General features: G+C 37.9%; 1 long non-coding RNA gene across 1 annotated transcript; it reads right to left on the bottom strand.

The window, feature by feature from the left end:
- Positions 1-1,689: 1,689 nt before the first annotated feature.
- Positions 1,690-25,718, bottom strand: LOC140520584 (uncharacterized). The gene is made up of 4 exons (XR_011972581.1): positions 25,670-25,718; positions 15,342-15,518; positions 10,263-15,112; positions 1,690-8,777 (listed from the first exon to the last, which is right to left on the bottom strand). It is a non-coding gene; the product is annotated as an uncharacterized lncRNA (long non-coding RNA).
- Between the last annotated feature and the right edge of the window lie 450 nt (positions 25,719-26,168).

The following is a 26,168-nucleotide window of genomic DNA, read 5'->3' as shown; positions in this document are numbered from 1 at the left end:
GGAAGGCTTGAGACCCAATTCTGTCTCAGAGAGTGTATGACCTTGGGTAAGTCACTAAATGTCTCTCAGCCTTAATTTTTCTCCTGTAAAATGGGGATAATAATAGCACCTACTTTATAGGACTGTTGTGAGTATCAGTTGAGATAATACAGGAAAGTACTTTGAAAACCTTAAAGCACCATATAAGTGACTTTTATTATTATTACCAATATCATTATTTTATTTTGGGAAAATAAGTTACCATGGGTCTAAGAATATTTTTAGAACTGTACATTTGTGTCTGTTATTTTTTTAAAACAATCTCTTATTTATAATGGAGGACTAGACTATATGTTATTTTGTTCAGCTAGCTGAATATTTGACAATTATAATCTATCTGGCTTTCTGCTGTAAAACAATAAACAGAACATTCATAGGCCCAGGTAACATGGAAAGAATATTGGATTTGAATATGGGATTTGGGTTTGAATCCTAATCTACTAATGATCTGTGTGACCTTGGTTAAGTCACCTCTTTTAGCCTCATGCTACGTAATCTGGAAGAGCCTTTGCAGCTCTAAAATCTTGCAGTCTTCAGGTCTGGGACTCAATATCACTAACTAGAAAGCAATACAATTTCTATCCCATGAAGCACCAGCAAAGGTAATATATTCTACTCTCAGAAGAGGTTTGGAAGTTTTCCAAAGGTGTTAGGAGGAAAACATTGGTTCATGGGATGCCATGCAAACCAATTCAATCCAATCAACTTTTATTTAAATGCCTACAAAAAGGAAAAAAAAAAAGTACTTCTATTCAAGAAGTTTACATTCTACCAGATGGATGAGTGGAGATGAACACCACGTACTCTGACAAGTAAATGCAAATATATGCAAAATAAATACTAAATAATTAGAGGCAGTATTAACAACTAAGATCATCAGGAAAAGCTCTTGTAGAAGGTGGCTGCTAAGCTGAGTCTTGAAGAAAGTCAGGGAAGCCGAGAAGAGGAGGTGAGCAAGGGAAGCATTTTAGACAAGAATAATTTGTTTAAAGGTATAGGAAATGAAATGTTATTTACAGGAAAAAAAATTGGTTATTTGGCAGGAACATAGAATATGTGAAGGAGAATAATATAAAATAAGTCTCAAAAGACAGGATATGGTGAGATGAAGAAGGGCTTTGAATTCCAGACAGGATGGGTTCAATTTTATCCTAGAGGCAACAGGAAGACACTTAAACTTCACAGACATGAGGGTTACATGGTAGGAAATATGCTTTAGGAAAATCTGTTTGAAAGCTCTCTGAGAGGAGAGACAAGAGACATGGAATGGGATAAATCATTACCATATTAGTAGGGGTGAGAAGGGATGAAGGCTTGAACTACAGATGTGAGTGGTAGGAAGGAGACATTTGCTAGGATTATTCCAGAAGTATAACTAATATGATTTGGCAACTGATGGGATAATAATAATAAGCATTTATGTGATTTAAGGTTTGCCACGGGATTTAAATGTTAATTTATTTAAAATGAGGATAAGGAAGATTAATTGAAGATGAGTTCAAGGTTATGAATCTGGGTGAATAGAAGGAGGATCATGCTCTCAACAGAAATAGAGTAGTTGAGAAGAGGGGAGGATTTTTTTTTGGGGGGGGAAGAATAAGTTTAATTTTAAACATAATAAGTTTGAGATGCCTATGGCATATCCATGTGGAATGTCCAACAAGCAGTTGGTGATACTGGAATGGAGTTCAGGAGAGAGGGGAAGGCTAGATATGTAGATATAGGAGATCATAGTTGGATCCATGGAAGCTAAAAAGATCACCAAGAAAGAATATAAAAGAGGGCCCAAGAGAAAGCCCTGCAGTGAGGGGAACTTGCAGCCTCAAGTTACATGTGGCCCTCTATGTCCTCAAATGTGGTCTTTTCACTGAATTCAAAGAGTTACATTTGATCTAGAGGGCCTCGAGGCTGAAGGTTCTCCACCCTGAAGACATTTGGGGCAGTACATGAATGATGATCCTGCAAAATACACTAAGAAAGAAGGGACAGACAGGCAGTCAGTGAATCAGTAGAGAATGATGTTATGATGACCCTGGAAGGCGAGAGTATCCAGGACAGGAGGATGTTCAATGGTACCCAGTACTGTAGAGAGGAAAAGAAGGATGAGTTCTTCCTAAAGCTTATTGAAGCTGAATTCATGGAAGGACAGGGTAAATTGGTCTGGCCTTGGACAAAGCTGTGGAGCAAGTTGTCTGTCTTTAGTGCCATACCACATTTCCTACTCCTAATATCTGCTTCTTAGTTCTTTTTTGACTGACTAAGTAACCCTTCCTATTCCAGGTGTCCAGGACTCTAAGTTCACCTTGTTCCCTTTTATCAAAGAAAAATGTATCTGATAAACTCTTTCCAACTGAGGCTTTAGTGACTGATAAGAACCTAATGTTTACTTTTTCACAAGCATTTTATTCATTTAAAGATAGGACACCTGGAAAGGATAATTTTTTATTCCAAAGGAAGAATTCTGAATAGTTTTAACTACACTCACTCTAGCACCTGAGCAAGTGATATTTTTTTATTAGGGGGTCTTTCGAGTCATATCATGTGGATAATTGTTTACGCCATCTAAGTATGGCTAAGGATAGTTCTGGAAGTGAGTGGTATAATATCAGAGATAATAATTTCTGCTGTCCTTTATAGTGGTCTAATTGGAGTAAGGAGAAGAGGATTCCCAATTGGGATAGGTGATTTTCTTTTTTCTTTTGTAAATTAATTTATTTATTTTCAGTTTTCAACAATCACTTCCATATGTTTTAACTTTTCTCTCCCTCCCTCTGCATCCCTCCCCAAGACAGCTTGCAGCATTATATGGGTTCTATGCATACATTCTTAGCAGACACATTTTCACTTTAGTTATGTTGCATAGAACTAAAATGAATGAGAGGAACCATGAGAAAAAATAAAACAAAACAAAACATACCAAAAGAGAAAATAGTCTTTTTCATTCTGTGTTTTGACTCCATAGTTCTTTCTCTGGATGTGGATGGCATGTTACATCAAGAGTTCTTTAGAAATGTTTTACGTGCTTGAATTGCTGTGAAGGGCTAAGTCTATTAGAAACAGTTCTCTCACACTGTGGCTATTACTGTATATAACTTCTCCTGGCTCTGCTCATTTCACTCAGCATCTGTTCATATAAATCTTTCCAGGTTTTTCTGAAGTCCACATGTATGTCATTTCTAATGGCATAATAATATTCCATTACATTCATATATCACACCTTGTTCAGCATTCTTAAAGACAACAGAAAGGGCACAAAAGTAGGGAAACCAAAAAAGCACTGGGATGGGAGGCAAGAGATCTGGGTCCTATTTAACCTCAGCTGAACAAAAACTGTGTGACATTTGGTAAGCCACATAACTTCCTTGGCTGTCAGTTTCCTTATCAGGAAACAAGGAGGTTGTACTAGATTGCTCTTTAATTGGGAAATTCTCTGATTTTATGCCAATATAAAAAGGAATCCCAGTTCAAGTTGAAAACTCTTTCTGGCTAAGAAGGAAGACAAGTGAAATGGAGTCTACCTGAGCAGAAACAGGTTTCTGATTTCTTGATCTATTTGTCACTGTCTTGATTATTCTTGGTTTATGTCACTGCCTGAGATTGTTCTCAGTTGCCCTGACTTCTGAATCAAGTGGAGAGGTAGGAGAAACCAGTGTTTGTTTATCTGGAACCTCCCCTCAAGCTCCATACTGGCTGGGAACTGAAGGTCACAGCTGAGCTCCAATTAAGCTGCAGGACTTGGCCATCACTAGAACAGAACCCTCAGCCTCATTGCCTCTCTTTCTCTCCATGGAAGGCCTTTGGCAAGAAAAGAAGATATTGGGGGAGGGAAGGAGGAGGAAAAAATCTGAGGGCAGCACCAGATGCAAGCTGTTGTTTGCAGAGGAAATATGTTACTAGGAAGGAAGGAGCCCATTGAGCAGCTGCTTCATGAAGCCAGTGATAAAAAATTAAAAAATAAATAAAATAAACTTTGCATGTGAAAACAGCATTAGAACAACATCTGCAAAGCACCTAGCAGACCCCCTAGTCCTAATGCAGGGCAAAGACAGTCTAACCAGAAGGGAGCCTCTTCACACAGGTGGACGCAAGCAGCCAACCCTTTTGCCTAGTCACACCACTCATATTGTAAGCCAAGAGGAAGAAAGCAAACTTAGCAGGGCAGCTGCTGAAATTGGGAGGGCCCTCAGGCATGGTGCCCATCAGATTATCCAAATGCACCAAGAAATGTACGTTCCAGTGAGAGATGTTGAGCAGAACCGTGGAGTCACCATCACTGGGACACTTCCTGTAATAGCAGACTGACCTCTGGCATCTTGATACTGGGGTTGGAAACAGCTAGCTATGGAAGATCGGGCCATCAACCCAAGACAGGTGTTGTTCAAAGTATTTCATCAGCAGTAACAGATAAAATATCTATCTAGACTTTTACTTCTTTAATTTTTAAATTATGAACTTAACAAATATGGAATAAAATGAGCATGACCAGAAGGGAAGGATCATTCATGAAACAGTGAATTTCTATTATATAGAGCTTGCTTTTTTAAAAAAATATATATAATAAATTCAACATGCATCTTTCATAGCTTCCCTGATTATCTGTCACACAGTAAAGCAGTCAACTAGTATTTATTAAGCCATTAATATAAGCCAATCTCTGTGCTAAACTGTAGAGTGCTGCCCTCAAGGAGCTTATGTGTGTGCCTGTCCGTTGCCAAAGAAGACCATGCCATCACAGAAATGACATGACTTGCACTTGACTTTTTTTTTTTTTGAGTGAGGGAGGGCTGTGCAGGTCACTAGCCTCACTTCTCCTCCAGAGCCATCTGAATCCAGTGACCAGACAGTCATCAGGATGACTGGAGATGATCCAGGATGAGGCAATTCGGGTTAAGTGACTTGCCCAAGATCACACAGCTAGTGAGTGTCAAGTGTCTGAGGTGACATTAGAACTCAGATCCTCCTGACTCCTGCACTGGTGCTCTATCCACTGCACCACCTAGCTGCCCCTTCAAGGAGCTTATATTGTAATAAGGAAAGACAGAACATAAAAGAAAGCTAAGAGGGGGCAGTGGGTGGTGGTACAAAGACAGAGGCATGGAAGAGAAAATTCAAAGTGCAGCTTGAAGAGGAGTGGGCCATGGCTTTCCTGGGTGATCTCCTGAAATGGAAGTTCAAGAAGAGTCATCCAATGTGGAGGGGGAAGGGGAATAGAAAGAGAGAGAGAGAGAGAGAGAGAGAGAGAGAAACCAGGGTCCAGGTTTTTCTTTTTTAAAAACCCTTTCTTTCTACCCCACCTCCTCAGCTTCCACTACATGGGAGGTGAGGGGAAGAAGAGTCAAACCACTGTATCTAATGATGTGTACAACCAAGCAAAACAAATCTTCACCTTGACCATGTCCCCAGAATGTATGTCTCATGTTATGTATCCTGAATCTATCACCTTTTTTTTATATCAGGTTTGGGGTAGTATATTTCAGTACTGATACTCAGTCTGGAACTGTGGGGTGGTCATTAAATTGTTCAGTCATTTTGTCTTTCAAAAGTATCTTTTTTTTTTTTTACATTATTGTTTTGGTATAATGTGTTCTCCTGGTTCTGTTCTCATACTGAATCAGTTTATACAATTCTCCCCAAGTTTCTGAAACCATTCCTTTATTTTTTAAGGGTGGGGTTGAAACCACACCACCTCATTCTAACTCAGATACATTACGAGGTATGCATATGTCTCAATCAATTACAGGACCTTAGACTGCCTATAAAGTCTTGTAAATCTTTATATAAAGTGAATGTTACCAAGTAGGAAGTATGTCCTAAAAAGATGGGAAACATATCCACACCTTTATTGCTGGTCAGTTCATCTGACTCTTTTTGACAACACTTGGGGTTTTCTTGGCAAAGATATTTCAATACTTCATTTCCTTTTCTAGCTCATTTTACAGATAAGGAAACTAAGGCAAACAGGGTTAAATGATTTGCCTAGGATCACACAGCTAGTACATGTCTGAGGTTGAATTGAACCCAAGTTTTTCTTACTCCAGGGCCTGCCCTCTATTCCCTGTGCCACCTAGAGGCATCCACACCTCTAGGGATTGTCAACAAACTATGAGATTGTCAACAAACTATGAACTAAACTGAGAAGGGAAATGAATTACAGAAATTGGGAGTTTGTGGCTTTCAAGCATATTTTTGAGGAGTGAGGTAAGACTGGGCTATAGATGAGAAGGTAGATATCAAAGGGAGTCATTGGTTCCCTAGGCACATCACAGTGGAAACCTCAGACTAGGGGAAGTTCCAAGGAAAGTTGACTCCTTTCTGCTTGGTTCTTGTATCTGTTTTCCACAGACCCTCTACTATAATCTGATGTTTGATTACTCAAACCTTTTCAGTAAATTAAATTTTGCTTCAACCAAAGAGGCCAGGGGTTAACTAGGGATAGACATAAATATGTAAAGTTAAATACAGAGCACAACTTTTGACTAAATGTTAGGAATTTTTCTAACTGGGAAATTGGAGTGATTGTAACTAAACTAATAACTTCTGCTACTACTGCTACCAAGGGCAGCTAGGTGACACAGTGTATAAAGCATCTGGCCTGGATGCAGAAAGACTCATCTTCCTGAGTTCATATCTGGAGTCACATGTTTATTAGCTGTGTGACCCTGGGCAAGTCGCTTAACTCTGTTTGCCTCAGTTTCCTCATCTGTAAGGAAATCACAAACCACTCCAGTATCTTTGCCAAGAAAACCCCAAATGGAATCACAAAGAGTCGAATGCAAGTGAACCATTACTTCTACCATATCTAGCTAGCTAAGTTTAATACAATGTGCTAAATTTATCTTCATAATAACCCTGAGAGGTAGGTACTATTGTTATATGTGTGTTAAAGAAGAGGAAATTGAATCAAACAGAGGCCAAATGATTTGTCCTGGATCACATAGCTAGTAAGTGTTCAAGGCCACATTTGAACTCAGGAAGATGAGTGTTTCCAACTCTAGGCCACTTTACCACCTGGATGGTGGTAGTACTGGTGGTGTTGACGCTGGTGGTGCTGCTGGTGGTAAATATTTAACATAGTATTTGAACTCAGATCTTCCTGACTTTAAGTCCAGTTCTCTGTCCAGTGCGTCCTGCGGGGCCTTAAGCTGAAAAGAAAGGCACCATTGTAGACTATAGGAGCCATTATATTGCCCTCCAGACTTTGAAGCAGTTAATTATGGCAACAGAGTATTACATGTCTTTTCATATGATTCATTAAAAGTCCATTAGGTTAATATTCCATAATTAGTACATCTATTTCCCAACGGATTTGGTTTACAAAAAGTGCTGATACATATATACACACCTGTACATACGGATGCGTACATATGTATACATATTTCCCCCTGTGGATTCTTTCCCTTTTTAATCTCTTTTAGGGCATACGTCTACAAAAGGTTTATCTGGGTCAAAAAGTAAACACAAATGAGTTTCTTTTGTGACATACTTCCACATTGCTTTCCACAGTGGTTGGATTAATTTACGCTTCCACCAGTAATGCATTAATACGCCTATTTTCCCATAACGCCTCCAACACTTTCATTTTCCTATTTTTTTTATTCTTCCACTTCTATGGATATAAGGAAATTTGGAATTGCTTTAATTTACATTTTTCTTGGAGCTTCATTTTTTTTTCACTATGGCTATGAATAGCTTGGATTTTTTCCTTAAGAACTACCAGTTCATACTTTTGACCACTTGTCAATTGATGAGTATGACTTTTTTATACAAATTTGAACTAGTTCCTTATATAGCTTAGAAATGAGAACCTCATCAGAGAAAATTTGCCGTAAATTCCCCCATTAACTGCTCTCTTCTTATTTTAATTACTTTGAATTTATTTGTGCAAGAATCTTTTTTTAGTGTTACATAATCAAAATGTTTTTTTTTTTAATCTTCTGTGGTCATCTCTATTTCTTGTTTGGTTATGAATTCTTCCCATATCCATAGTTGTGACGAACAATTTCTTCCTTTCTCTTCTAATTTATAATGTATTCTTTTATGTCTGTCACATATTCATTTTGAATTTATCTTAATAAATTGTGTGAGATTTTGGTCTATACCTAATTCCTACTAGATTGCTTTCAGTTTTCCCAGAAGTTTCTGCTAAATAATTAGTCCTTTCCGCAATGGAATCTTGGTATTGGCAAATGCTTTAACACTATGTTCTTTGCTTCTATATGTTATGAACCTAATCTAATTTGTCTATTGATTTCTCTATTTTAACAGTGTTAAATTATTCTAATGATTACTGCTTTGTAGTAAAGTTTAAATCTGGTACTGCTTGATCCCCTTCTTTCTCACTTTTTTCTTCATTATTTCCCTTGAGCTTCTTGATCTTTTGCTCATCCAGATGAATTTTATTTTATTTTGTTGTTATTTTGGAGGGGCAGCTAGGTGTTGAAGTGAGTAGAAGACTGGGATTTACTTTTCAAAGTGTTTAAAAACAGAAACTTTTCCCTAGGACTGCTTTAGCTTCATTACACAAATTTTACTATGTTGTCTCATTATTTTCTTTGATTAAATTGTTTTTATAATTTGTTCTCTGATCCATCAGTTTTTTAGAACTGTGCCTTTAATACCTAAGAATTATATTAAGTTAATTAATTTTGACACTTTCTTCAATAGCCCTTTAATAGATTTCTTTGCAATATCATCAGCAAACAATGTGTAGAATATTTCCAATCTGTCTTTATGATACCCTGTAGGGAAGTAAAGGAGAGAAATTATTATTCTCATTTTATAGTTGGGAAAAAAGACTTTTTTGATATCTCTAACCCTCAGAAATGATCAAGGTTTTGTGGGGTTTTTGTTGTTTTTGAGGGGTGTTACATTGACTACTCAAAAAAACCCAATTTAAATAACGTCATAATCTATAGACGTTAGTGTTGATATATATTGTACTATTCTTATTTTACCTTTTAAGAAACTGAGATCCAGAATGTTTAAGTGACTTTCTCAGGGTCATAAATAGTAGTAAGTAATAAAGCTTGAATTTGATATTTTCATTAATCAATGGGTTACCCATTGTCATATTGACATTAATACGGAGAAACCAAGTGATTTTCTCATGCCCATTTATTGGTAGAAGAGTTTTCTTAATTTTTAATATACGTTAGTGCTCACAAGAGCTAATTAGAGACAAAGGAGGAAGAAAAATTTTCTGTTCTGGAATAAAGGACCAGAAGTTATTTCTTATATTAGTTCCTCATCAATAAAACTGTTCAGGCATAAGCTGAAAGACTACATTTCAGGTATACTCTAGTGTAGATTGATCTGTTAGGTGGAGGTTAGAATTAATGATCTCTTGCATTACTTCCAGCTCAAAAAGTCCATTTACCTATTTTAGACTCTTCCATGAAATATACATAGTTAACTCTATATGATTCAAGGGGAACAGTGGTGAGATTTGATTGTTAAGATTTATACATTCAACAAGCTTTAATTAAGCACTTATGATATTTATATATTTAAAATATTTATATTTAGAAATATCAATAGTTGTTCCCTAAGGAATGGGACTGGAAGATGAATTAAGGGAAAATCCTGAATATAGGTCACACCAGAAAATTGTATAGATATAGTTTTCTAGAGTGTGCATTCTCCATTTATCTACAAACAAATGTTTTCCTTGGGATCTCTTTACCTTGGTTGACCTTTAGAAGTACATTGCTAACCTATGTTAGATTTAAGAAAAATGTCTCCTGTAGTTGGCTCCTGAAAACGTTTCCCTTTTCCTTGAGTAACCTACACTGAAGTCCCTTTTCTAAAGTCTTACCATGGCATAGTTGAAGGCCATGTCAGTAAAGAATAAACTATTCCAGATTCTAGAAATCTGGAAAATTAGAGAACACTAAAGATTTGATTGTGTAACTGTTGTCTGAGATCAGCTTAGCATTCCTTCACTCACTTATTCATTCAACAAGCACTTACTAATTGACTACATTAGGTACTGCTAGATTTGGGGGATACCAATACAAAAACCAAACAGTCCCTGTCCTCAAGGAGCTTACATTCAGTGAAACAACGTACACAGATGCATAAATAGCCAATAAATGTAACTTCAGAGTGGGGGAGACACTAGCAACTCAAGGGATCAGAACACATCTTCTGTTCGAGATGTTAGGAGCTAAACCTTGAAGGAATATAGAGATACTATCAAGGGTAAATTTAGAGAGATTCAATACTTTGATGCTGTTCATCAGGTGATGAATTTCCTCAACTCCAGCAATTTTTCAGTGTACCAAAGTTTTCAAGGGAGGAGTCACTACATTTATGCCAATGGAGGATGAGATCATGACTCCTTAAAGTGTTCCAAGAAGATACAGATTCCATGGTAAGAATTCTCTTTGTTCTGACTTGGGGGTGGGGCAGCAATTTCCTTTTCTCTTTCTTCATCTCCCTAGAATAAACACCAATATGCTTCACAAAGAGCCAGGTTTTCGTCATATATTAAATCAGATTTAGATTAATTTAAATAGTCATGAATTGCTGGCAAGAGTGCTGCATTTGGCAGCATAGCACCTGGGCTCAAATATTGTCTTTGCTACTTATTACCTATGTAATTTTGGTCGTCTCTGGCCTTCAGTTTCTTTATAAAAAGAGGGCAATGAACTAGAGCTAGATGACATCTAAAGTTTCTCCTTTTTCTAAATCTGTGACCCTGAACTAATAATCTCTGAAGGAAAACAGAAATGAAATGAAATTTGGAATGTAAATATGTCCATTTGTTTGTTCTCTGCAACTTATTCAGGTTGTCGATGGTTATTTATTTCTACTACTTACCATTTGCTAGGGATTTTCTTCCTTTCTATTCTTCTCCAAAGCCCAAGTTGTGCATGAGTTTTTTAGTATATGTTTAACTAGGATATAATCTAAATCTAACCCCTCCTCCACCAAGTCCTTGTCCTCCATTAGTAAGCCCCAGGCTGTTAAGACCATCTATTAATGCTAGAAGAAACATAACATGCTTTCCTGTAGCATGGTAGAGTGACCGGGGTCTTACTTATGACAACCAGGCAAGTCAGATCTAATGCATGGTCTAGAGTATTTACTACCCCAAGGAATAGCCAGTGTAAAAAAAAAAAAAAAAAAAAAAGGGAGAAAGAGAATTTCCTTGAAGACTGATGAGCCTAAATGTCCTGTGCATTTTGTTGGAACTGATAACATTATTTGGATTGCAATCCTCCCACACTGTGACATCAGTTCTTTCTGAAATGACTAACTTTTGCCCTTTTGTGAGCTTTTTTTTCAGCTGGATGTCACAAGGCTCTTCCAAATCACAGATTCACCTAAGCCATAGGTGAGATAGGAATGGATACCCTTCTTCATTAAACAAATATAGTAGAATGATGGCAAACTGCCTTAGACAAGAGGTATGTGTATCTTATCTCTCCTATTAGATTGTAAATTCCCCGAGAGCCCAGATATATCCTTGATCTTTGTAGCTGTCTTACTTTGTCCTCTATTGCATAGAACAGTTCTTTGAGCATAGTAGGTACTCAGTAAATTCTTGACTAAGGGACTTGGACTCACATCAGACATTTAGCAGCAGAATGACCCTAGCAAGTTGTTTACACCCTCTAACCCTAGGTTTTTCATCTGCAGAAGGGGGCAAACAATACATATAGCACTTACCTCATAGATTGTTCTGAGGATCAAAAAAAATATAAAGCCTTATACATTTCACCTATTATCATTACTTGTTGTACAAATAAGTAACTAGTCATGAAGAGGTAAAATTCCCTGTAAACAGATTCCACTCCCTACCTTTAGCTTTTCTTTGCACAGATTTAGAATACTTGTCCTCCTCACTTAAATGTCCCTTTAAGACTCTGATCTAGGGCCTCCTCCAATAGGAAGACTTGCATAATTATCTTGTTAGTACTCTTTCCACCCCATCGTTCCCTTGTATATAATCTGTATTCATATCTGTCTATATATTGTTTTCCTCCCGGAGAGTGTAAACTCTTTAGGGACTAGGCCAGTTTCATTTTTGTCTTTGTCTCCCCAGCACCCAGCCTGGTGAATGGTGCATAGTGGATCCTTAGTAAATCTTGCTGGATTGGATTGAATACCAGAGTAAATAGAAGAAGTTTTTCCTAGGCCCGGAGTAGTCCGTACGTAGTTTCGGGCCCTTCCTGGGGCTAGAGTACTGGTCAATTCAAGTCAAATCTTTATAAGGCACCCACTGGAATTAATCCCACCTGGATTTGCTTGTCAACCCTAGGCAGGCCAAGTTGTTGTCACTTCCTCATCTGTACAAAAGGATATTAATTATTTGCAAAATTTCTGGTACAGTGTGAGGATTAGGGGTTGGTGAAGATCCATTAGATAAACTCTCTAATAGCCTCTTTCAAAAAGTGACAGGCAAGTACAAAAAAACTAGTAGGTTTCTCATTTAGTGTCTTTGTGGACATCTAACAGCATGCACAAAGCAAGACTCTCTGGTTTGGGAAGCCACTTGTCAATGCCCACTGAGATAGCTGATATGAACTTGTTCAATCTCTAGAAAGTATTTTACTGCTTCACTGTACCAAACTTTAAAGTGACTTGTGGGACCAGCCTAGGCCAAGTTTTGAGTATGCACAGTGTACTTGCTTGTTTGTATCTCTTCGCAAAAGAATGAGACATTATCAGTTTGACATCAACCCAGCAGTTTTATATGTTTTGAAGGGGGTGGGGGCAGGAGGAGGGTTCTAGTTTCACAAACCCCATCCAAAACCACTGGTTTTACCCGGATGCAAAAGGGCAAGAACTGAGGCAGTGAGAGCTCGGATGATTTGGGTTGGTGACTATGGGGCTAGGATGTACAATGGCATTTGGGATTTGATGAAGTCTAATAAAAAACAAAACAAAACAAAAAAACAAACCAGGTAGCAAGGTTTAACGTGGTTCTCATTTACCCTAACTCAAGTTATGTTTACACAGGAGCTCCCCACTGTTAAGGCAGTTCAGCTGTGATTTTCCATACAAAACTGGCAGGGGACACCTGCATTGTATTTGCTGAGGAGAAGGAGCATAACACTCCATATGAGACCCCAGGGTTAGACTTCTGGAGAAGAAAACCCCTCAAACCACCACACCCCATACTAAGTCACAGGCTAAAAGAGGAAGGATGGATGGATGGAAGGAAGGAAGGAAGGAAAGAAAGAAAGAAAGAGAAAGACTGCACTTTTTCATTTAGAATAGCTACAGGTCACTTTTCTGGTTTGGGAGAAAGATAACACTATGGTGGGGAGGAGGAGGATATTGACTTTTCATAATCATATGCCTTTCCTGCTCCCAGGCCAGAAAGTTGTTAGCCCCAGCCCATGAAGATAATATGTAAAGCAGGTGGGGGGAGTTCTAGCTCCATGTCTACATGGAAGCACGGAAGGGTGGAAGTGTGCCTGCGGGAGTGGGAGAGCTGGGGTGTGTTTGTGGGGTGGAGGGGGTGGGCACCAAAAGGTAAATTGGAGGCAGGTGGAAGTGAAATCGACCAGCCCCACGTGGCCCCCCATGCTGGCCCGGGAAGCTTGGGCCCATGTGTTCATCAGTACCTGGTTATGACTGCAACGGACCTGATCGCAAATATGAAATATCAAAGCGCTTGTCAGCACTCCTGAATGGGACAAAGAAAAGGCGCATTAATGATTAACTCGGCTAAAAGCTCCGGCTTTTGTATTCCCATGGTGCTCCGACTATCTGGCTGCCATGTGACAGCTCGGGCCATTTTCTAGCAGATTGGGGAAAGCTAGTGAGCAAACACAGGTGCTTCAGAGTCAGCAGCGCTGTCAGGGACAACCGCAAACAGCACCAGCTATGCTTGGCGAAATTAGCTGCTCTGTTTGCCTCCATTTTTGCTTCCTGGAGATCTTACTTTCTACATCCATCGTCTTTTTCTGCTGTCGGTTTTCAACTATTCACGAGGTGCTTAAAAAAAAGCCTCCACACACAAAAAAGATTCGCACAGACAGACGGCTGTTTGAACCCAGAGCAGCATTTGGTGGCCAAATGGAAAGAGCAAATCAAGTAATTAAAATTGCTTAGGTCTTTAGCACCAAAATAAAATGAGTTCCCCCCACTCCCACCCCACTTGTTTTTTTCTTTTTAAATCTTTGAAAAGTGAGCTTACCAAACCAGCAGACTGCAAGAATCCTGCCGTAAGCACAGAAGATAGGGAGCCGTGATTTCCACATTCGGGATCTGAATATTTCATGAAAACGGCTTAAAGCTCATGACTTTAAAAAAAATGCCAATATGATTGTCGCACGGGAGAGGAAAAGTGTATTCTATGTGGAGTCAATGGTCTTGGGTGCAAATTCTGACCGCTCCTTTACTCCCTGTGTGACTTCAAGCAAGTCACTTCTCCTGGCCTCAGTTTCCTCAGATGTAAACAGGGAGGGGGGAGAAAAGGGAGTTTGAACGGAATCCTTACCTTTAAATCTATGGTCCCATGATCCAGTGATTCTCTTTCTCCATTCCCAATCTGTTTTCCTGGCAGCATGAGTAAATTGGTAGGGCCCTTTGCAGGAGCTAGTTCAGAGTCAAGGTCCCTCTAGCGGTATTATTAGTTTAAATTTATTCCTTTCCAAGCCCAAATCAGACAGACTTTCTTTCCCTGTTCAAATATTTATATATGTGTATTATTGTACTGTGCTTAAACTGTTCACAATCACACCAAAGGCAATAAAGTGGAGACTATCAGTACCAGATGATAAAGGTGCTTTGAGTAAACATGGGAAATGAACAGAAAATGAAATAAAGTTATAAAAGGGGGACAGCATGGATGTCTACAAATAGTCAGTATATCAGTCTGTAGATATTCAGGCAATTAGCTACAACAGGAAAGAAATTTTATCCAAACAATATCATTGCAATGATTATTGATGTTTGATATTTAAATATGACATTCTACTGGATCCCTCATTAAAAAAAATAAAAAGCCAACCTCAGAGCAGAGCCTTCTTGGATGCAGTTTTCAGTTGCTGAATGCCAGCCAGCCCAAGCACAGCTGTGTTGTGTTGTGTTACTGTCTTTTCCCAGTTGATGTAGACTGAAGAAGGAAAAGCTCCAGCATCATTTGACACCAAATGGGATATAAGCTATTTCCATCTACTATGGTTGTTTGTTGGGGATTTATGTTATCTACCCACCCCAAGTTCTGCAATTTTCCAGTGTGTAGATGGAGACAGTTTTTCTTACTGGTTTGAGAGGTTAGTCACTATGGAGACCCCGATTTCATCCCATATTTACTTATCATTCATGTTGATGCTCTAACTCACCTCTGTGTCCAAAAAAAATCTCATCTCCCAAGGAACAGCAGGCCACAGGCTGTCTATGACGATTGAACTAAAATCAACTGAACTGGCTGAATTCTGCCATATTTGTCTCAAATCCATAGAAAGGGTATCCTCTCTGTTGCCCAGAAGGCTTCGGAGATGATGATCAAATTAAAAAATCTGCCATAGCCAAAGGAGATATGAGAGGAGATTAATGAATAGAGTCAATCTGAAAACCTGAGATATGGAAACTATCTTCCATGGACAAGTGAACTGGAAACTGATCAATAATGCTTTGCTTTTATCCCTGGGTTTTCTAGCAAGAAAAAACAGTTTATGTGATATTATTTGATTTCCAAAATTACTGAGGAAATTAAATTTGCAAATAAAGCTGCAGGGAGTACCCTGTATCAAAGGCTGATTGGGCACAAAATGGGAAAGCAACATACTTAGGAACTGTCAGAACAATGTTCTTTCGTGTACCACGTTCATTGTCAAAAGTTTATTTTTTATTTGGAAAAGCTGAGCTTAAAATTGTTTGTAACAGCTAGGTGGCACAGTAGATAGAATGCTGGCCTGAAATCAAAAGGATCTGAGGAAAATTCTGGCCTCAGATACTTACTAGTTATGTGACGGGTAAGTCACTAAATTTGTTTACCTCAGTTTCCCCAACTGTAAAGTGGGGATAATAACAGGACCTACATCCCAGGGTTGTTATGAGAACCAAATGAGGCAATATGTGTAAAATATTTGTACTTCCACAATGCCTAGCACAGTCAGTCATTACTGCATAAATGCTTATTTCCTTTACTCCCTTTCCTTCATGAATTTAAGGAACTGGGATTGTAAAACTACTACCCTCAAGCCTAGAAAGGCAATGTTATAAAGGACAGCAAGCCAGTCCTGGAGTCAGTAAGACACATACGGTCTTTGTGATCCTGACCAAGCTACAATTTCTTAGCGCCTTCAAGCTACTCTCTAAGGATACCCATTATGGAGGATATGCATTGGTAGAGGGAATTCCCTCATTGGCAATTCCCTGTGAAAACATGAGTCTAGTAAAACAAACTTCAAGCAATAAGGGACAAATTGAGGGATAGGATGGCCTAGGCCCTATTGAATAGTCAAAAAGAGAGAGATCCACAGGCACTCTGTAAGACTATAAGTTGATACACCAATATGATTGTTGGAAGAAGATCCTCATACTGATAAAAATTATACATGGGTTGGGGGAAAAGTTAAGTCAGGCATGGTGGTTCAAATCTATAATTTCAACTCCTGTAGGAACTGGGCAGAGGAACTGAGATTGATGCATCTCTAAAGCTTACGAGTTTTGAGCTGTAGTGTGCTAAAGCAATCCATACTAACTCTAACATCAGTATGGTAGCCCCCTGGGACAAAGAGATAACAGATCATCTAAGAGGGATCAGCTAGTTCAGTGGAGTAGGAGTGGAGTAGGTCCAAACTCCTCTACCCATCAGAGTGGAATTGGATCTAAAAGAAGCCCCTGTTCTGGGGAAGATAGCGAGACCCAGACTTTAAAAAAAAAATAAAAAGTTGAGGCCAGCTGAATCCTATTTTGGGGGAGGGTAGAAAAGTATTTATGGTAATGAATAGGTTTTAATGACATTTTCTTTAGGTAAACCCTCCAGGTTCAGTTAAAATGGAGTTCATCTTGAGGGTCAGAAATGAGAGAACTGTCAAAAGATTAGAATGCACAGGAAGAGGTCTCAGTTCAGCTGCTGCAGGCACTGACAAATGCTGACGAGAACCCAGCATCAAGATCAGGATGAACCAAGATCAAGGAAAATTGCCGTGGATGAGAAGAGAGCAGACAAAGAGGAAAAATTTCACATACAGAAAAATTAAAATCTGTGTATTTAGCAAGATTATGCCTGGAACCCATAAGTGCCAATTTATTTTTTCTCTATTGAGCTACAGCCAGTTCTTTCCTCTGTACAATGATGGATAAATATCATTAAAATAGGCCGAGATGGAAGCGACTGATGCCCTTGCATTAGCTGAAATGAGATCATGTGCACAAGAGGGAAGGGACAAAATGGGAGAGATTTGGATGTAAATCACTCAAATGAGACAGATTAAGAACACCTGGATAAAGGCAAATGGGACCAAGCAAGTGAAGTACAAGAGAAAGGATGGTTCAGTTGAAGTCAGACAAATTGTGGTCCTTATTGGGGGGAGGGGGAGGGACCGTTTCAGTACCAGAAAAAAATTTGCCTGCCTACAATTTCTGGGATAGCTAACCTAAGTGCAAAATCTCCAGAGTTGATGCTATATATCAAATGCAACCAAAAATACAACAGGGCTTGTTCTTTTAAAAAAAATAATAATCTTACCCATCCAAATGAGCAATATCCTTCAGAATTGCTGCCTTCGAGTGCTACACATTTATTCGAGATATTATTCTAATCTGTCTTTATTGAATTGAGTCAAAAGGATCCATTGCTCAAAGCCATTGATCTTGGAGCAGTGTAAAGAGAGCTAAACTTGGAATCAGAGCACCTGGACTCAGATCCTGGTTCTGCTCTTTATGACCTGTGTGATAAGTCACATCAGCTCTCTAGACCTCAGTTCCTTTATCTACAAAATCAGGGGTTTGCACCAGATGGTCTCTATGCTTCCTTCTAGTTCTAAATTTATTATCCCATGAACTTCTTTTTGGGAAATAGCCTTTAGACCTAGAATGGGACAAATAAGAATGATAATTCATTTTTCTAAAACATGGTAAGCTTTACAATTCAGCTTTCTTAATGATGACTCTGGGAAATTGTCTCATTAATCTCCTTACTTCACAGTCACTTACCTTGCTTTTTTTGATAAGATCCAGTTTTAGCCAGCTTAATAACCTGCATGGTTCACCAGATTTAGGTCTGAATAACTTTCGATTATTTCCAAAATTCATATTCATTTTCTGAGGACAAAGATTTGCTACCATTGAGGATAGTTATAATGTTGCAAGATGCAAAACTGGAAAGGATCTTAGGGATCATTGAGTCCAACCTTCTCATTTTACAGATGAAGAAACAGGAGGTTAAGAGAAATCAAATGACTTATGCTAGGTCACATGGTTTGTAAGCAGCAGAGCTCAGATTTAAATCCAGGTCTTGTAACTCTAGTTGCAAAGTTTCTGAAGATAGCCCCTGATTAGGAGTTCCAAAAAATATTGAGTAGTTTTTCAAATGAGCCCCTTTGTAGAAGACAAAACTCATACCAATTTCTGTTCTAGTATTTTCTTTTGAGGGGGTAAGAGGTAGGGAATCCATTCATAAACTTCAGTGCATGGACTTTGAGGTATTCCATGAGTATGAATCCTACATGTCTTGGTTATTTAGTAGAAGTGCGACAGTAGTCAAGTCATTTAACCTCATTCAGTCTCAGTTTTCTCATCTTTAAAATGGGAGTAATAATGACACCAAAGTCACAGATGCTATGATGCTCAAATTAGATAATTTATGTAAAAGATGTAGAAAATCATTGATATTCAAGTAACAGAATGATGTGAAATATCCTGCGGAAGAAATTATTGTTTAGATGTTTTAGTGGGAAAACAATAAATCCAACTATTGTTTGTGTAAATGTAAATACCTTGATTTAATAAGGACAGTTAGCCTCTTCATGCTTAAACTAGAAAAACTTTATGTGTTTTGCTCATGGACTTAGTTATGTTCCATGCTCTCTTTTCACTTAAAATGATTCTCCCAAACGTGAATAGTGAAGACTTTTCTCACACACATTAACCAGTATGGAAAACAAGTATGAGAAGAAGAAGAAGAGGAAGGAGAACAAGAAGGAAGAAGAAGAAGACTCTACCAGGGTCTCACATTGCATCCTGAGCCATCTCCAGCCCTCCTGATGAATATCTGGCCAGTGGATGCAGATGACTGAGGAGAAGAAAGTCAGGTTGGTGACCTTGCACAGACCTCCCTCATTCAAATCAAAGTCAACTGCAAGTCAAGTTCATCTTGATGTCATGGTCCTCTTCAAAAACAAAGGACAAACACAATGACTCTTCATGATTCTTTTGAGGTTTTCTTAGCAAAGGTACTGGAATGGTTTGCCATTTCCTTTTCCAGCTCATTTTACAGATGTGGAAACTGAGGCAAAGAAGACTAAGTGACTTACCCATGGCCACACAGCTGGTAAGTGTCTGGGGCCATATTTGAACTCAGGAGGATGTCTTCCTCACTTTAGGACCACCTACCTCTGTTATTTTAATTAGCATTTCTCTATTCAATAGTGATTAGATAGATTATTTTTTCATGGAACTATAGCTTTGATTTCTTCTTTTGAAAATTGTTCATATTCTTTAACCATTTGTCACTTGGGGGAATGGCTATTGTTTTTATAAATTTGACTCTGTTCCCTATATATTTGAGAAATGAGGCCTTTTGTCAGAGAAACTTGCCGTAAATCCTACTCCGGCTCCACCCCTCAGTCTCCTGCTTTCCTTATTATCTTGGGTGCATTGGTTTTGTTTGTGCAAGTCCTTTCTAATTTAATATAATTGAAATTATCCATTTTATCTCTCATGATCCTCTGTATCTTTTGTTTGGTCATAAATTCTTCCCTTATCTGTAGATCTCACAGGTAAAAATTTCCATGTTGCCCTCATTTGCTTATGATATTACCTTTATCTTTGATATTTGTAGCAGTGATCTTGAATCATAAAATGAAGGGACTACCTCCTCCAAGGCTCAATTCAGATGCCACTGTCTTTATCAGGAAGCCTTTCCTCATTCCCTACCCCTACTATTAGTGCTTCTTCCTCAAATTATATTCTGCTTACTATTTACATATTATATCTGCATGTAGTAGCTGATCCCTTTTAGGGCAGTGACAAAGTTTTTGTTTTTGTTTTTTCTACATTTTTTGTCTTTATTATTATTATTTTTGGTCATTATTTGTATTTATTATTATGAAGTAGATACTTTATAAATATATGCTAGATGGATTTGATTGAATGTTATTTGTTATTTTCAAGATTTTCAAATGTTTTAAGAACATTTCATTCAAAATGAAACAAGATGGTATTTAAAGAGGAAAGATGTATGCTACCTGGAAAAATTTGCCGCTGATTCTTTTAAAACTTCTGGATAACAGAGGTGTTTTGAAAACAATATATGAATGACTGATAGCTACACATTTTAGTCTTTGTTGAACAATTCTACTGGGCTGTCACACAATAAGGACAAAGACAGATTTCAGCTCTTCCTGACTCTAGCTCCACTCTATCTACTATGTTACACTTCCTGATCATATGCAGTGCTGGTTCTGGAGTCAGGAAGACATGTTCAAATCCTACTTCTGACCGTTATTAGCTATGGGTTTATGAGAAATTCATTTATTCTCTCAGTCTCAAAACCTAAACAAACAAAATACTCCATGACATATTTAAGGTATGTCCAGGTTGCAAGGTAAAGGGAGTTATCACATCCAATAATAAAAAAATTCAAAATTGATAAAAAAATACAAGATTTTCTGTGTAGATAGTTAAAAACAAACATTTCATTCATACATGAATACCTTAGTTTGTTTCTATGGAACTGGGCAAATCCTGTCTGCTTCAATAATTCTAGCACGTAGAACTGTACTCTGCCAAGGAGACTCAAAAATTCTTGTTGAATTTGTTGAATTGAATTATCACATGGAAGATATATACTATTTTCATAACCCTGAAAAAAAAGAATTTTATTCTCTACTATGAATGAATGAATAACATTTAAAGTATAAGGCATTATGCTACTGTTATGCTACAGATATAAAAAACTTCTGGGTGGTACAGTACATAGAACTCTGGGTATGGAGTCAGAAAAACTTGGGTTCAAATCCAGCCTCAGATACTCACTGGCTTTTTGACCCTGGGCAAGTCACTTAACCTGTTTGCCTTAGTTTCCTCATCTGTAAAATGGGGACAACAGAAGCATCTACTTCCCGAGAGTATAATGATGATAAATTGAGCTATTTGTAAAGTGCTTGAAAATTTTAAAGTGGTACATAATGTTAGTTATTATTATTAATTATTATTATTTCAAAAGCCAGACAGTATTTAACTTCAAAGAGTTTATATTCTTCTGGGGGAAATACAGTATATGTACAAATAAGTAGATACAAAATAATTCCAAGAGGGAAAGTACATTGCAGTTGGGGAATGGGAAACAGCAGTCAGCAAGCGTCCAATATGGTAGAAGATGGAAGCCAAACTTCACTTTGAGTAAGCCGGGGCTTGACCAGGTGGAGGTGAAGAGAGTGTGTATTCCAGATAGAGGAGACTACATGTAGTATGGCAAGGAATGCAAGCCATGTGCAGAAAACAGCTGGCAGGTCAATTGGACTCCAGTGGAGTATGGGAAGGAGAGTTATATGAAATGATTGTAAAGGTAATTGGGAGCTGGCTTATTAAGGGCCTTAAATGACAGTTAAAGGCTCCAGAATTTATCCTAGGAAATAGGGAGCTACTGGAAATCTTTGAGTGGAAGACAGCTATGGTCAGATCTGTGTTTTGGGAATGTCTGAAATGACTCTCAAAGAAAAGAAAGAACTGGGGAAGAAAGGTGAAAGAGGAATAAAAATGAAATATTGTTGAAGCATATTTATATTTGAATACGGTCCCTGCAAACTGCAATTTAAACCAACAATATTGATTTTTCTGTGGTGTGTGTGTGTGTTTCCATTGATAAAAATAAAAGCGAATGGACAATTTTGTTATGGCCATCAACTTCACACCAATAGACAAAAACTCTCAATTCCTTTTAGACTACTTTTTCAGGGTATCTTCCAATGAGTTGCCCAGTGGGCTTTGCAGTGGTCTGCAACTTGCTGCTCCATAGTAAGAAAGGCAGAAGCTGTCCCTTTACTGAGCCATTAAAAGCTCTGCCTAACTCTGCACAAGGCTCGTCTATTACTGGACAGCAGAAAGTACCCAACTTTCTCTTTATCCCTATCTCCTTTCAGGGTATGGTGGCAGTTGGGGGCTCCCTCCCCTCCACCCCCACCAAATATTCAGGCCCCCAGAGGGCAGACTGCTCACTTTGTGAAAGTGTAATAAGGGAAGCGATATGCTGTTAATCGATATACCCAGTGATAAATGTTTATCTTGGACTGAGAGCAAATAAAGGTGGGTTAGAAAGTCCTTTATTGCCCAGAGCATGGTCTGATATGTGATCAGCAGCTGGAGTCTTTTCTAGGTCGTGTGGAATAAAAGTTTAACAACCATTTTTTTTTTCTTGAGTGCTGATGACATGTTAGGAAAGGCTTGCCAGGGACAATATTTATTTACTTTCTACTTTTCTTAGAAATGTAGTCTTTTCAAAGGCCTAAGGCAAAAGTAGGAAAATCCCTTTCTTTGTGTTAAAGTTACCATGCACACACACACACACACACACACACACACACACGCACATTTGTGAGATCTCGTATAAATCCATATTCATCTGTATAGGCATAGTGCTTAACATTGAAATCCTATAACATTAAAGGCACTTAAGGAATAACAAGGAATTTTTGTGCCCTGGGAAAATGACACAAAAGGTATCTTGAGTTTTGGACATAGTAGATACCCCCGCATTTGGAAGACACAGAGACTCAAGGACTCGGGCAGGGAGAATATTCATACAAAAGACAGATCAATGCTATCAATGCCCTCTAGAGTCAGTAGTCTGGGGCAAAACCAGAGTTATTCTCCATCTAGTTAGGGATCTGAAAGGATGCCTTGGATTCTAACTCTCTCTGGTTTTCTAGGACATTGAGTGTCAACATTAATATTCTCAAAACAAAGTGAAGGAGGAGTGGGAAGCCACTATTACTCAAAAATTCAGTGACATGGATGGTGAAATGGAGAGTATACTTGATAAACTTCAGGCTTCATCAAGCACCCTGGGAAAAGAAGATTATAATATCTGTACTACTTACTCCATTGTGTTGTCATGAGGAAAGAGCTTTGATCTTTAAACTCTATAGAGATGTGAGCTGTTATAGCCTAGGAATGGGAGATAGAAAGACACTCCAATGGAATGACATACAAGAGCAAGGGACAAAGTCAAAACTCAAATTGTATAGCCTACATAGTTAGGAAGGATTGATCAGGCACATAGGAATATGCTACATATTTCACTTGAGAATTTATTTACATTTTAGGGAGAATATTGAGTATTCAATCAAAAAGTATGTTATACTTATTCATTTAATAAACTACAGACTGAAGCTTAACTTTTAATTTAAAAAACCAAGTAAATCTAATTTAAAAAATATAATATTAAATAATGAAACAGATTTTGTGAAATTAGCATTTTCCCTGGCACAGCAAACACATCTTACATACATGCCTTTGGTCAGACACACAAAGACAAAATCCTAAACTGAGTGTGAAGCAACCATATCTCCAGGTTATTTCTAGTTAGCAGGAATTTGGGGAGAATTCCCTCAGGATCATTAAAAAGTCCAACAGCCAGATCAATTACCCCAGCATCATTTCACGTATCTTGGCTCTTTGATTGGTAACTCAAGGTTCAGTTCAGTTTTATGAAATAGTTGGAAACCCCTAGTGACTCTTTAAAGTCTATGGTGTAGATGCTATGCAGTGAATAGCCCACTCATGAATAATTGAAAGTTTACTACACATGAAACACTATTCTTGAGTGTTGAATTCATAGTATATCTAACATGAATAGTTGGGCTATATCAAGGATCTATATCCCTTCATAATAGGAGACAAGTCTTAGTGACTTGGTAGAGACAAATAACCTCAGGGAGGTTATGTGACATTATTAAACAGCTAGTAAAGGTAAGAGCCCATCTTCAAAGTTAGGGCTTTATAATTCCGTTCAGCATTTTATCCACTGCCAGAATGGTTTTTTAGGAATGGTTTAACACATTATACATACATATACATATATATTATTCATGTTTCCAATTTGATAGCCATATATCTATCAGTCAATAAGCATTTACTATGTGTCAGGCACGGTCCTGAGATTATTAGAATGATAACATCAAAAGAGGCAGCTTCAATAATTCTTAGAGTTTTTAGTTGGCTGGGTTCTTTTCTTAAAATAATGGGAGTCATGAAAGAAAAGACACAAAAAAGGCTCAGCTAAGTGGGGAGACTCAGTAGAGTTGCATCTGGAGGCACAGCTAGTCCAAATTTTGGTCACTTGGTTGGTCCAACAGCCACATAACTTCTAAGGATGTTTAAACAGAGGAAGGGGAAAGAAATGAGCTTTTATATAGTGGTTACTATGTGTCAAGCACTATACTAATTGCTTTACAAACATTATCCCATTTTATCCTCACAACATAGTAGTTCCACATCTATATATTGTGTTGATCACATAAGTAGTACAGTGCATAGAGCACCAGGCTTGGAGTCAGGAAGATCTGAGTTCAAATCTGGCCTCAGACACTTACTAGCTATATGACTTTGGACAAGTCACTTAACCCATATTTTCCTCATCTGTAAAATGGGGACACATTGGAGAAGGAAATGGCAAACCACTTTAGGATCTTTGCCAAGAAAACGCCAAGAAGTCAAGTAGAGTTGGACACTCCTGAATGACTGAAAAAACAGAAACAATATATTTCTGAACACATACTCATATAATACCTATATATCTATATCTGTATATAAATATATCTATAAGTATGTCTACATGTTCTATCTATATCCTTATAGCTATGTCTCATGGATCTCTATCCCTACATATGCATTTTCTTGTCTGTGTACATGCTGTTTCTTAAACTGGAATTTAAACTTAGGGTATAGACTATTTTTTTTGTCCTTATATCACCAGTTTCTAGTAGTTAATAGATACTTAATAAATTCTTGTTGGATGAAATTGAAATGCACTGTCCCTGAAACATTCCCATTATCCTTCAAAGACTGACTTTGTGCCAAATGGAAGCAACATAGTATAGCAGAAAAGCCCTAGAAAGCCCAGGTTCAGGGGATCTGGGGTCTATTCCTGTCTCTCCCACTTACTTCACTTTTCAAGGCACCAGTTTCCTAATTTATAAAATGAAGAAAGTACATAGTCTCTAAGGTCCTGTCTAGCTTTGAGATTCTCTGATTGCTATGCCTGTTTTGAGAAGGGCATTCCAGGTGCTGAGTTAGATCAGACCAAAGTTCCTATTTACAAGTAAAGAAGTTAAGCTCAGAAGTCCGCTGACTTGTATTCAAGGTTACAAGACAAATTTCATGACAGGAACCTTGATGCACACAGATTCCTAGTCTTGTAGTCTTATAACTAGTTGATAATGGGAAAAGATGATGGGAAATGGAACAAATGACACCAACAGATTGAATTTCAATTACTTACCATGGAAGCTGACCCTGCTTCTGAACACAGGTCTGTCACAGGTTGATTTCTCATGTTTCAAAAGGAGTTAATATGTGGACACAACAAGGCTTGACCTGGGATTTGGCTCTTATCCCAGAATAAGTAACCTAATGGTGACAGGCACTAAGAAAAATCCCTTTGCCAAAAATGGAAATGGAACCTGGATGTCTTCTTTGAAAAACAGCTGGATTATGATTATTTAGAAATTTAAAAAGCACATTTTAAATTCTGAGGCGGATATTTTAATGTCTAAATGAAAGCATGTCTTTTTTTTTAAAGAACTATTTTCACAATTTAGACACACTGCTTATGAGTCCTTTAAACACTAGTAATTAGCTAAATTTGGATGTCTATATTAAATACTTCCTTTAGTTTTTTCAATGCTCTAGTTTCTATAAATTCTCAGAAAAAGCAATATATCTTCATTTATATGATAATTTCCTTTAAATAAATGTCACCATAAACAAATTGCATCTCT

Source organism: Notamacropus eugenii, chromosome 1 (genome assembly GCF_028372415.1).
Source record: "Notamacropus eugenii isolate mMacEug1 chromosome 1, mMacEug1.pri_v2, whole genome shotgun sequence".
Lineage (NCBI taxonomy): Eukaryota > Metazoa > Chordata > Mammalia > Diprotodontia > Macropodidae > Notamacropus > Notamacropus eugenii.
Note: the sequence above shows the minus strand (reverse complement) of the source record. Positions and strands in the feature narration are given on the sequence as shown.